At 38.2% G+C, this 13,827-nt stretch overlaps 1 pseudogene; it reads right to left on the bottom strand.

Annotated features, from left to right (window-relative positions):
* Nucleotides 1-5,699: 5,699 nt before the first annotated feature.
* LOC110596065 lies at nt 5,700-6,047 on the bottom strand (annotated as a pseudogene).
* Between the last annotated feature and the right edge of the window lie 7,780 nt (nt 6,048-13,827).

Consider the following 13,827-nt stretch of genomic DNA (forward strand, 5'->3'; position numbering starts at 1 on the left):
CATTTGAATCAATACAAGAGGATGATCATGTTTCTGGACACCGTCTTATTATCAACACTGATTTAACCTTTCAAGTAAATCAGTGTATCCACTACTACCTGATTATTTCTTTAAGGCAGATCATACAGCAGAAAAATATTCTCTCATTTTCCTTCTTGACACCCATAAAGGTCTTGTAGCTAATTAATGCAGGATTAGAACTAAAATCAGTAGATGCAGAGCTTCCTTAGAACAGTGACTGTGTCTCAGTTTTAGACCAGTGTTACAAAAAACATTCAGTTGAGGTCCTGTTGTCAGAAATCAATCACTGAGACAATGAGTATTTCCTAGAGAGAAGGATTTTTTATTTGAGTGATGTGATGCCAGTCAAGGAGAATGTGAGATCCCTTTCAAATTTGTCTCCCCATCCCTCTGAAGTCAGGGGTTTATACTGTGGGGCAGAAATGCAGACAATAGGAACTAGGGAGGGGTCAGAAAGAGGATTTGGTAAATAGAAATTAGAGAAAAGTCTACATCTCATTGTCTGGAGGTGGTGATCTGGTGACTCTCAGTTTCCTGACACTATAGGCCTGAGGTTTTGGTGAGTTTCAGTTTATTGATACTATATACCTGAGGATTTGTTTCTTGATAAAGGAACTCAGATAAGATAAATGGAAGTTTCCAGCTTTGAGATTGGAAGGAGCAATTGCTAGGTTCATTTAAAAAAAAATACTGTAACCATTAGTTCTATAGGGTAGTTAGGATGGTTTCACACACAATAAACATTTCTGACAAAATAGATATACTAATTACATTGAGCTTACTCATCCTCTGTATATTAATGTGCATATGATGGTTAAATATTGCATCTTAAAATTTTTTTTAATTTTTAAAACAAAGTTTATTAGAGAAAGAAGAGAGGAAAGAAAGGGAAACAAGCCAGAGCTGCCATAGGTGAGAGAAACCACCTAAATATTCCATTTTACATTCAGTATCTACTTACCAAAATCTCACCCCTACTCCAAAGTCTTCTTTCCTTACGGTTTGCATCTGGCATAACTGGGAAGACACCCAGCACCAAGAACTTCTGCATTGAGCTCTTCAAGATTTATCACATAGATTCAACAGTTCAAACCAGAGACAAGCAAGTATGTCAGTGTGTGAATAAGAACCCTGGGGAGCTTACACTTGGACTTGACACCAACCTCATTCCTTTCCACTCATTTATTTTTCTTGCTGCACTGGATCCTTTCCCTTTAAATGAAAACTGTACATGAGTATGCCTCATTGTATTTTGTGTCCTCTCAAATTTATAAGATTATGAATTATCAAACTCAACAAGTACATTTGAGATTTAGAATGTGACTAGAGATAATATTTCTAAAGTAAACTGCTCCAAATATAATTATGCATATTTCCAATGCTGTACCTTCAGTAACATAAAACTATAGCTAATTCTAAAAAGAAAAAGCAAGAAAACGAATCTAATCTTTCCATAAAAATGTTTCTTGGAATAATGTGGCTTGCTAAATCTGTTGAATTAGAAGGACAGTAACATTTTCTGACTTTAACATCTTTCTCTTATAGACATATTTTGTACTGGGAAAATATATGACCAGAATGGTTCCAATTATAAAAATTTCAGAATGCATTCTAAAGTAGTTTTAAACGCATTGAAGTATATTAAAACTAGGAAGCATTGGTGAAGAACCTATTATTGCAAAGTGAGCCCTGTGTCCAAGTGCATCATTATGAGAAATGCTTTATATTTATTGCAGGCTACAAGTGGATTGGCGTATGGATAAAAGACTTTCAATATTTTTTAGAAGGGTGCCTGGGAAGAGAAAGGGACACGGGTGAGGGCTTGAAATTCAACCTTAGAATTGAAGACCACTGCTTCACTCAGACCTGCAGGACTTCGGGAAGTCAATGAATTCCTGTTTTGTGGGATCTTCATTCAGAACATGTGTGACTTTGAAACCTCTGCACTCTCTCCCTGCCCTAGGAGTCTGATGCCATCATTTCATCCTGCCCCATTTTGCTCTGCAAAGCTCTCCCAATCCTCATTGACTCTCTTGAATTCCTGAGAATGGATCTGTCCCTATCATCAGACTTCTACTAAAGTGGATCTATTAGTAGAAGTTTTCTGGCAAGATGATATCAAGTACCTTAAGTGTAGTCTTTGGTGCCATTGCCATTTATGTGTTGTTAGATTTATTGATCAGCCTATGATTGAACACACACACAATTTAACAAATAATATTAATAAAAATATAATTTAAAAAAATTGTGTTATACAGTAATTCCCAAATGTTTTACATTCAGCATTTCCAAACTTTCATGAAAACTTTTTTATTAAAATGTCAGTCGTCCAGGAAGAAATTTGTTTCTGACGCTATTTTGCAAATGAGAAAAAAGACTTAATTTCAAATGTTAAGTTGTCTTTCCACAACTTAAGAAAGTATGCTAAGAAAGATTCGTATACTTGTCTAAAATTTTATATTCTAAAAGGATGACTTACAAAGTAACACAAAAAATTAGGTAACTGCTCATCTGCTGTTGTTCATTTGCAATTAGCTTTAACAGGAAATCATTTGATTTTTCTGGTGGAAAAATGACTTCATTAACTTATTCATTATTGTATACTCAGCTTTGAAGCCTTTCCTTTTCTAAATAGAAAATGCAGAGTTGTGATTGAATTCACAAAATGAATAAGATTCATATCAGTTCATCTGAGCAGATACACACACTCAGACTATGGTGGTTACACTTTTTTTAAAATCTTAATAATTATTTCCAAACAAAAAATCAATTTGAACAATTTAAATTATAAATAATCTGTTTTAGTTTTCAAGAAAAATTCTTCAAATAGATAATTTTAGAGGATACAATTTAGAATATATAAGCCTTTTAAGCATTTTAAAAATATTCTGTAAGTAGATGTCATTTCAATCAAGCATTTAGGTTCATTTCAATTATGCCCAAAGTCTTTCAAATCAATAGCACCGAATTAGATAGGAGAAATTATACAAAATCATTAGTTTATGGATTTGTTTTGAAATTCTCCAAAGTCACTCTATTTTTAAAATTTGTCATTGTAAACTTGTAGTGGACATTGTTATTTGTATCCATAGAAACCATGGGTTTTTTTCTAGAATCAACTCTGATTTCAGCTTCATTTCAGATGGGTTTAAGCTGATTTTCATTACCATTATCATGACAGTTCAATCATGGATTAGCATGTAACCTAAATAGATCCAATCCAGGTGATGACTAGGAGTCTGTTTAGTTGTCAGGTAAAATAGTATTCTACCTTTCTTTGCAGGGCTATTGTATGAATGTGAGGCTTGGGACTGTGGCACCCTCTTCTACATGGGATAAGCCTCGGGAAGGTGACAGAAGAGAGTGTTGAGAGGACGAGAGGACAAAGCTAGAGCTCTGAGCAAATACAGCCCGGAATTCCACAGAGCTCAGGACTGTAGACTTGTACTAACTTATAAGTTTTCTTTATTTTTTTAACTATTTTTTTACATTATGAATTTGATAGTTTTTTGAGGACTGAATTGAGATATCAAAGAATGTTTAGCATACCATTTTTAATGGGAAATGGATTGTTGTTTTCAAAACCATTAAGTTAAAAATGTTAGGTAACCAACCTTTTCTAAGTTGAATATATGTTGACTTGGAAATATTGGATTAATGCATAAGTCTGTAGAGTTTTTCCACTTGCCCATGGAATTCTCTGTCACATGATGGTTGACTGGTCACAGTTCATAACATTTGCCAGTTCTAGGGTAGACTAACAAGGATCTTCACAGATTTAAGCATTTAAATGGTCTTCATTGAAACCCAATGGTCTTCCTGAACATAGAGAATCACTTAGGTCAAAGTGTGCCTCTTTGAAAGACAAAACCATTTCCTTGCCATGCTTTTCCTGATGGCATTCTCCCAGTATACAGCACAAATGTTTTGAGCTGCCTCGGCTGCCTTTACTCCTCTGTTATACTCAAACAGAAGAATATGTCAGAAGTGTTTGTTTTCTTTTCCACTTGACACTCCATTTTCTTGAGCCCACAAACAGCACCAACTTTCTTCAGATCTACAAAATGCAAGGCATAGTCACAAGACAACATTGTCACCCAAATGACAAATGACAAACAATAAACAAATTACCAACATTACAGTGTTTCCGTGTCAAAAACAAACAATACAAGCATATGCCTCAACCTAATAGTAAGTTATGTGTATAAACAAGTAACCCTTTTTAACATTTTCCAATCTGACTCTGATCCCCACTTTTTAAAATCTCATTTAATCATTTCCTGTCTTTTGCACTAATAACATAGGCTTGTCATTTCAGTATTTACTGTACTAAAAAAAAAATCCCCAAAACATTTATGTATAGTTTAATCTTAACTTCTTTATTTTAACACTATAGTGTATGTGTGCATGAAAACAGTCTGCCCCTTCATCTTCAGGTTCTACATCCACAGATTTTACTAACTACAGACTGAATATATTTAAAAATAAAATGACAAAAATAATAATACAGAAATACAAAAACACAATATAATTACTTATATAGCATTTATCTTGCATTAAGTATTATAAGTAATCTAGAGGTGATTTAAAGTACACAGGGTGTGAATAGATTATATGTAAATACCATGCCATTTCATTTAAAAGACTTGATCATCCTTGGATTGTGGTATGGGGGAATGTCCTGGAAACACTCTCTCATGGATGCCCAGGGACCACTGTATATTAGACCCATTAGGACAAAGACTTTGGCTTATATGTGTCTTTGTATTCCCGTTATACAAGAAAGTTCATACTGTCTGTGTTAAACAAATGCCTTCTGAACAAATGGTGAACTACCTGAATACTGCATTATTTTGTTTTGTTTTGTTTTTAAAACACAAAATATATTATCAAAAACCCCAAGCTACAGATTTAGCTTTATGAAAAACATACAACCCAGCTGGCAAAAGTTAGTCCTTAACAATCCATTCCCAAACAGATTTTTCAGATAAACATATACAACCCTAGTTAACTTTCTAATTTCTAAATTCTAACAACTGTCACAGACAAAATAAAGCATAGCTTTTCTCCATGCTTTGTAGAACTTTTTTCCTTCCTCGATGGGATTTCCACAAGTTTCTAGAAATGCCTCTATGTCTTGGACATTTCTACTCTAGAAAAATGTACCTCAGGAGTATGTACGTTGGGTAACTGGCCTACCAGCAGACAAGTTCCAAGGCTGAAGTTGAGGGTGTGAATATGAATCCCAGAACACTTTGAAGCTATCCAAGCCATGCAGTTCCCATTCAAGTCACCCACCAGGGGTCTGAACACTGTAGTCTAAGTCATTTCCCAATGCTCCTCACTCAGATGTTGTTTTTCCTGGCTTTTCTCTCCAACACTCTTCACTCATGTTTAAGATGCCAACTTTAACTTGGCTGGGTTGAATTAACCCAATATTTATAACTATGTAAATTGTGGAGACTAAGTACATGAATGTAAAAAAAAAATAAGGCTTAATTTAAACAAAGAAGCTCTCCTCCCCCATGAAATCACTATATGGCACCTCACACTTGAAGTAACATACACAAAACCCCCACTCTATCAGGCACAGGTATACTCAACATGCTATATTAAGTATAATCTCCATTTTATTTTTTTCCAGATAGTTGTTCTTCAGTCCTTAAGGACTCAGCTCCTTACATGGACTTTGGTGGAGGTCGTGGGGCGGCACCCGCAGGTCTGAATCGGGATGGGGGTGTCTGGTCCTTGCAGGCTTCACGAGACCGATTCCTCCCTACCTTGCTGTGAATGGCACAACTCACGCAGAAACGCAGCTTCACATACAGCTTGGGAAGCACATAGGCATCTAAGACACTTGCTTCAGAAATGACCCTGACAGCTGCGGCCTCCGCTATGTTTCAAATGATGAACTTCTTAATGACCTTATCCTTGGGCATGCATCGGGTGCAGTTCATGCAGCGAATGAGCTGCACGTGGCCGCGGCCCTTTTTGGCATGACCACTGTTTTTTCTTTTCTTTGTCATGTTGAAAGCGAGGACCCAAAAGAACATTACTTTGTTTTGAAGGAGAGCAAGTGTAATATAATAGTCAAAAACATGGGTTTTATGGTCATGGGCTTTATTGGACCTGGCTTAAAGTTTGGGTGTGCCAATTTCTAGTTGAGTAGTTTAAAGATATTACAGGCACCTACTCTCTATAAGTAGAATGGTTATAGGTCCTACCTTAGGTAGCCCTCCTGACACTTCATCCTGATTCAAACTTCCACAATCCACCTCTTCATTTATCTTCTGGAAAACACAAACCTCTTTCCCCGAGCATTAGTGTAAGCTTAGAATACACCTCCTCCTCCAACCATGACAGTCTACTTGATACATTTATCCTTCACTCACATCCTTCTGCAGTCTAAGCATTTTACTCTAAAATTGTCCCAAAGCTGTTCTCACATAGAATAGCCCAGAGTTGGGCTGTTCAAGTCTACTAGGAAAGACTGGGAAGGGCTCTGACACTCTATGTCAGGTCTCCTCTGAGTACTTTCCCACAGAGAATGTGCCACTTTATTCTTCCCCCAATGTTCTGTTCTCCTCTGCATCACTCTGGACAGAACATGCCCACCCATGCAGACGTGCACCTCCCTCCCACAAACACATATCTACATAGTTGTAGATCCAGGTCAGTGCGTCCCAACTTTTCATGTGCACACAAGTCACCAGTGGGGCTCACAGAAAGGCAGGTCTGAGTCTGAAAGCCCAGGGTGAAGTTTGAAGTCTGTGGTTGTGCATTTCTAACAAGCTCCCAGATGCTGCTGATGCTGCTGATGCTGCTCACCTGGGGATCTCGCTTTAAGTGGGGAACGATCATGCTGTGAAAGTAAGTGGCTGAGATGCGGCAACAAGGCCAGAAGAGGAGAGGAAGTCTTGGGTTGGAAGAATCATGAGTACATCGAAATTTTCAAAAGGAAGATGTGAGTAACCACTGGAGAGCGCTTCCTCCAGTGAGTTCAAAGCTGAAGGATTCACATGTGGAGCAGTGGCTGGGGGTAGCAGCCCCAACAGTGAGGGACAGCAGGTGATCCAACCTGATGCCATTGTTCAAAGCTGGACTTTTAAAAGAAGTGGTAGGGAGCCTGGTTTAAACAGCAACAAGAAGTGGAAAAGAATACCCTGTCCACAAGCCCAGTGATACCAGTGCTCTGGGGAAAAGAGAGGCTCCCTTAGAAGCCCGTGGGGGGGGGGTTACTACAACAGGAAGGTGAAGGGAGAGAGAACAAGGTTCTGCTAATGAGTTTGAGAGGACACAATGAATTTGAAAGGACACCCATTGCTGTTTAAATTATATCAAAGAAAAGGCACTGAAATTATTTTAATTACTTCCTGAGGAAAATAATCCATTTATTTATAGGTAGCAGAACTGGTTGTTAATAATTTTTTAATGGCTGAGTCTTTGCAATGGGTTCCCCTGTTTTGGGAATTTCTTGATTTGTAAATTTTGGTGAATAGACAAGTCAACCCTGTGCTGTCCCCCAGCAATGTACCTAATGCCCTTCTGTGGGGTGGGGGCTCTGGCCACAGGCCTGGCCAATCTCAGGGACAGAGGATGGAGGGCAATGGGTACACTGGATGTGGCCAGGACAGCAGTGGTGACCTCAGCACCTCTGGAGATGGGGCTGCCAAGACAAACCCACAATGGCCCTGCCTGCCCACGTCCTTGAGACATCTGGCACTAGAATATTCATCTCAACAATTTAATTTCTGCTTTTTAAAACTATCACCCTTGAGAAAAGCAATTATTTCAAATTATTTTCTACCCCATTTATTTATTGTGATTTATTTTAAATGACTCCAAATTCACATGAAAGTGATTAGGTTAACTTAGTATCTGTAGCTGGATTTGTCATGAATCTGTTCTTTTCTCTGTGCTGTTATTGGATTCTTTTTGCTGGCTTCAAGACACCAGGGGTCAGCAATCTCTATGTATCCAGTGAGATATTTGTCCACAGTTTGGAATTCTCTTCCTTGTCTAGTTGCAATTCACTTCCTCCCAAGGAGAGCCCTCTGGCTGCTCAACCCTGCCCCTGCTTAGGCACTCAGTTCTAGTCTCAGGTCTTCAGTACATTCTTTCTGCTTAGAATGGTCAGCAGCATGGACCACGCTCTTCTTTGTAGTGTTAATTGTGTTGATAGCTCACAAAGATAGAAAAACTAAAGAGGAAAGCTTCTGGATTACCATTTCTGGGAAGATGCTTGATGGAGTTATAGGTGAAAGTGGAGGTTCAATTTCAGCAATAATAATTGCATCCTGCAAACCTACCTCAACACCCCCCCTTCTGCAGAGCTTCAAGGACTTGTAGGATAATCAGAAGGAAGCAGGACCATGAAGACCAGACAGCAAGAGCCAAAAGCTGCATCCCACCCTGATCAAGGATGCATTCTCATACACACCAGCAAGTCCACAGGTGGAGGTTGACTGAGACAGACCAAGTAACTAAGCTTTGTTTTTTGAACAAATACATAATAACACAAACATGTTTGATGGTTCTAATGCGTGTAAATGGGAGAGACATGCCAAGCAAGAGGGTGTCAGACCAGTTATTGGCTGCAGTGATGGAAAAGAAGCCCACAGTACGTTTTCTGGAATTAGCAGTTAAGACTTTCAAAGACAAACACAGAACAAATAGAGTTTGTTACATACTTGCGATGGAATATAATATGATTTTCAAACAAACAACATAGATCTATATAAGTATGTATCAGCATGGAAAGATCTCCAATTTATAATGTTTGGGAAATGAAGTATGTTGTATAACATTGCATTTAGCAGGATTCCATTTAAAATCTAAAATAGGACAGACACTTCCCCCCACCCCATTCGCTACACTGGAACAGGCACAAGTATGTCAGATCTGAGTGGGAGACTTGATAGTCACAGCACTCCAGCCTGGTGATTCCAGATCTGATCCATCCTCCTCCCACAGTAGTCCATAAGGTATATGAACCACACTGAGAGCAACACTATTAGCCTGCATTGAGAGCAGAGGTGAGCGGCTGAAGACCAGAGCCGCTCCCTGGAGACATGAAAGCAACCTGGAGTCACAGAAACAGCCAGAGAACAAGGTTTTTGTTTGTTGGTTGGTTTTTGTTTTAGTTTTAGCTTTTTTCTTTTCTCTTTCTGTTTTTGTTTGCATTTTTGTACTTGCTTTGTTTCTGTTAGTTTAATTTTTAAAAAGATTTTCTGTTTACGTATGAGTATTTTTGAGGGAGAGTACACCAACAGGGGGATTTTTGTTCATTTGTTTGTATGGTTATTTGTATGTTTTTGTCTTTTATTTTTTCTATCTTTGTTTGTCTCTCTGTTTATTCGTTAACTGGTATGCCTGTCTGTTTTCCCTCTTCTCTCTCTCCACCTCCCTTTTATCTTTCTCTTTCCTTTTTCCATTATTTTCCCTTTTCTTATTTTGCTTTCAGGGGGCAAACAAACACCACTACTGCATGGACAGATTGTAAGGCAGTGGGAAGTGGGTTTCAGGGGGCCCCACACACTTGTCAGCAGATACTGTAATCTGCAGATAGCTTCTGAATCATAACTTCTCCCATAAATAAATCTCAAAACTGCAAAAAGCACAGTCCCCACCCTTAGTCTAGTCTCAGAATTGAATAAAACCAGATTATCCACATAAAGAATAGGAGATTGAGCAAACAGAAATAAAAGGTATTCTCCCGTCACTGAACAACAGAATTAAAGAAGAGGCGAAAAAAGGGGGTGGAAAACCAACACAAATGAGGAAAAACCAAAAGAGGAATGTGAGTCTCAGATCCCTAGGAGGTCAGTCACTGAAAATACAGTGAAGAACCCCTTGAATGACTGATCTCAAACTGCAAACTCAGATATCAAGATATTAATAGAGAGAATAGATCAGGCATGGTGACTCAGCCTGTAATCCCAGAACTTTGGGAGGCTGTGGTAAGGAGATTGCTTGAGTCCATGGGTTTGAGAGCAGCCTGGGCAACTTGACGAGACCTCATCTCTACAATAGATCAAAAAATTAGCCAGGCATGGTAGCGCACACCTGTAGTTCCAGCTAGTTGGAAGGCTGAGGTTGAAGGATCACCTGAGCCAAGCAGGTCAATGTTGGTATGGTCATGAGCATGCCACAGCACTCCAGCCTGGGCAAAGAAGTGAGACTACAACTTGAAAAAAAGAGAGAGAGAGAGAGAGAATAAATAGAAATGAGAGACAAGAGGAAAGATTGAAGGAGTTGATAACTAGATAACAGCAATAAAGAATATAGTGAACAAAATAATCAGCAAACTGATAAGTGTGGAAAGGAGAATTAACCAAGCAGAAGAAAGAATCTCAGAGCTTAAGTGTCAAAATATGGAACTAACCAAAACTGTTAAAATCATAGAAATGAAGTTTAAAAAGACAGAACAAAACCTCCAAGAGATAAGTGATTATTTCAAGAGGACAAACCTAAGATTAATTGGAATCCCTCAGGCAGACAGAGAGACAGAGACCACCCTGGAATAAACATTCCATGAAATTACCTAAGAAAACTTCCTTTATCTCATCAGTGATATGACCATTCAAACACAAGAGATTCAGAGAACCCCTGCAAGACAACAAATGAGAAGACCAACTCCTAGACTCATAGTAATTCGCTTACATAAAGTAGGTATAAAAGAAAATATCCTAAAAGCAGCAAGAAATAAAAGTCAGACTACCTACAGGGTAAAACCAATTAGAATATCAGCAGACATGTCTACAGAAACACTTCAGGATGGGAGAGTCTGAGGCTGACTCTTCAACGTTCTCAAAGATAAACAATTTCAACCAAGAATTACCTACCCAGCTAAGCTAAGATTCATCAGTGGTAGAGAATTAAAATCCTTCCCAGACATTCAATCCCTAAGAGTTTATGCTGCCTCTAGACCAGCTCTACAAGAAACACTTAAGAAAGTGTTAAACACAGAAGAAGGAAAAAAAAAGAACAACAAAACCCTTCACAAGAATGCAGAAAAATATTGAAAATACACATGACCCGACCAAAAAATCAAAAGAAAGAAAACCAAATGGCAGCAACAAAAACAAACTCTATAAGACCTCATGACAAGGATAAACTCTCACATCTCAATAATTAGCCTGAATATAAAGAGAATAAATGAACCACTGAAAAGACATAGAATGGCAAACTGGATAAACTATTATGAGGCAGCAATATATTGTCTCCAAGAGACTCATCTCACCAGAAAGAATACTCACAGCCTCAAAGTAAGAGGATGGGGAACAAAATTTCAGGTAAATGAAACACAAAAGACAGTAGGAGTCGCAATCTTAATATCAGACAAAATACCCTCTAAGCTAACAAAAATTTAAAAAGATGTGGGAAGTCACTACATAATGATAAAAGGTTCAATCCATCAACAAGAAATATGCATCCTAAAATATATGCACCCAACACAGGAGCACCAACTTTCACAAAGCAGCTTCTAGGAAAATTTTTAAAAAATTAGACTCTAACACTGTCACAACTGGGAACTTAAACACCCCACTAGCAACCCTAGACAGACTCTCAAGAAAAAAAGTCAACAAGGAGATCCAGAACCCCAACATGACACTTGCCAAAATGGACTTAATACCTACAGAACTTTCCACCCAACAACCATGGATTATATATTCTACTCTTCAACATGTGGAATGTACTCTAAGATCAACCACTTCCTCAGCCATAAACCAAGCATAAACAAATTCCATAAGATTGAAATTCTACCATGCACCTTCTCAGACCACAGAAATCAAAATAAATATCAACACCAACAAAGTTCTCCTCAAACAAACAAAGACATGGACACTAAAAACCATGATGCTAAACTACTCCTCAGTCAACAAAAAATCAAAACAGAGATTAAAAGATACCTGGAAACAAATGGAGATGAAGAAACATCTTACCAGAATCTTTGGGATTCCATGAAAGTAGTCCTAAGAGGGGCATCCGTATCTCTATGAACACACATAAAGAGAATGGAAAGATCACAAGTTAACAGCCTAACAAATCACCTAAGGAAGCTGGACAAGCTAGACCACCAAAACCCTAACTTCAGCAGAAGAATCCACATCATCAAAATAAAAGCCCAAATTTGGGAAATAGAGGACAAAAATATAATGCAAAAAGATCGATGAAACCAAAAGCTGATTTTTTGAAAGGATAAACCAGATTGATGAACCCCTAGTTAGACTGACCAAGAAAAAGCTCAAATAAACACGAATCAGAAATGCAAAATTGAAGCCACAAATGACCTTGAAGAAATACAAAAAGAGATTACTATGTACACCAGTATGGAAACAAACTTGAAAACCTAAATGAAATGGGGGACTCTCTGACATCACTCAACCTCCCCAGATTGAAGCAAGAAGAAATCAAGACCCTAAATACACCAATAATAACACAAGAAATAAACTATGTCATAAGAAAACTATCTACCAAAAAAAGTCCTGGACCAGATGGCTTTTCAACAGAATTCTACAAAACATACAAGGAACTGATACAAATCCTATTGAAAATATTGCAGGCAAACAAGAAACATGAAACTCTCCCCAAATCATTTCATGAATCTAACATCACGTTGATACCCAAACAAGGTAAAGATCCAACAAAGAAAGAGAACTATAGACCAATATCCTTGATGAACACAGATGCTAAAGTTCTCAACAAGAGTCAAGCAAACTGAATCCAGCAACTCATCTAAAAAATTATCCAGCTGGGCTCGGTGGCTCAGCCTGTAATCACAACACTTTGGGAGGCTGAGGCGAGTAGATTGCCTGAGCCCGTGGGTTCAAGACCCACCCGGGCAACATGGCAAGACCTCATCTCTACAATAAATAAAAAAAAAATTAGCCAGGCATGGTAGCACGCACCTGTAGTTCCAGCTACTTGGAAGGCTGAGGTGGAAGGGTCGCCGGAGCCCAGCAGTTGGACGCTGCGGTGGCCGGGAGCATGCCACTGCACTCCAGTCTGGGCAACATAGTGAGACTTCAACTCAAAAAAAAAAAAAAAAAATTATCCACCATGACCAGTAGGTTTCAATCCCTGGGATGCAGAGCAAGTTAAACATCCACAAGAACATTTATGTAATTAAATACATCAATGGATGTAAAGACAAAAACCATATGTTAATATCATTAGATACACAAAAAGTTTTTGATAAAATTCAGTACCCCTTCTTGATAAAAAACCTCGAACATCTCGATATAAATGGAACATGCTTCAAAATGGTAAGAGCCATCTATGAGAAACCCACAGCCAACATACTGCTAAAAATACAGAAATTGGAACCATTTCTCCTGAAAACCAGAAAATGACAAGGATGCCCACTCTCACTCCTCCTGTTCAACATAGTTTTGGAAGTCCTAGCTAGAGAAGTCAGACAAGAGAAGGAAATCAGGGGTATCCAAATAGGAAAAGAGGACATTAAGTTATTCCTCTTTGCAGACAACATGATTCTATACCTCAAAAACCCAAGAGATGCTGTCAAAAACCTCCTTGCACTGATAAAAGCCTTTGTCAAATTCTGAGGGTATAAAGTAAATGTGCAAAAGTCAGTCGCATTCCTAGACACCAACAATAATCAAACAGAAACCCAAATAAAAAGCACAATCCCATTCACAATGGCCACAATACCTTGACATCTTCCTAACCAGAGAAGTCAAAGATCTTTACAACAAAAGCTACAAAACACTGCTCAAAGAAATAAAAGATGATACAAACAAATGGAAAAATTTTCCATGCTCATGGATTGGAAGAATCGACATC

This window comes from Carlito syrichta, unplaced genomic scaffold (genome assembly GCF_000164805.1).
Source record: "Carlito syrichta isolate Samal-C Ts95f unplaced genomic scaffold, Tarsius_syrichta-2.0.1 Scaffold306100, whole genome shotgun sequence".
NCBI lineage: Eukaryota > Metazoa > Chordata > Mammalia > Primates > Tarsiidae > Carlito > Carlito syrichta.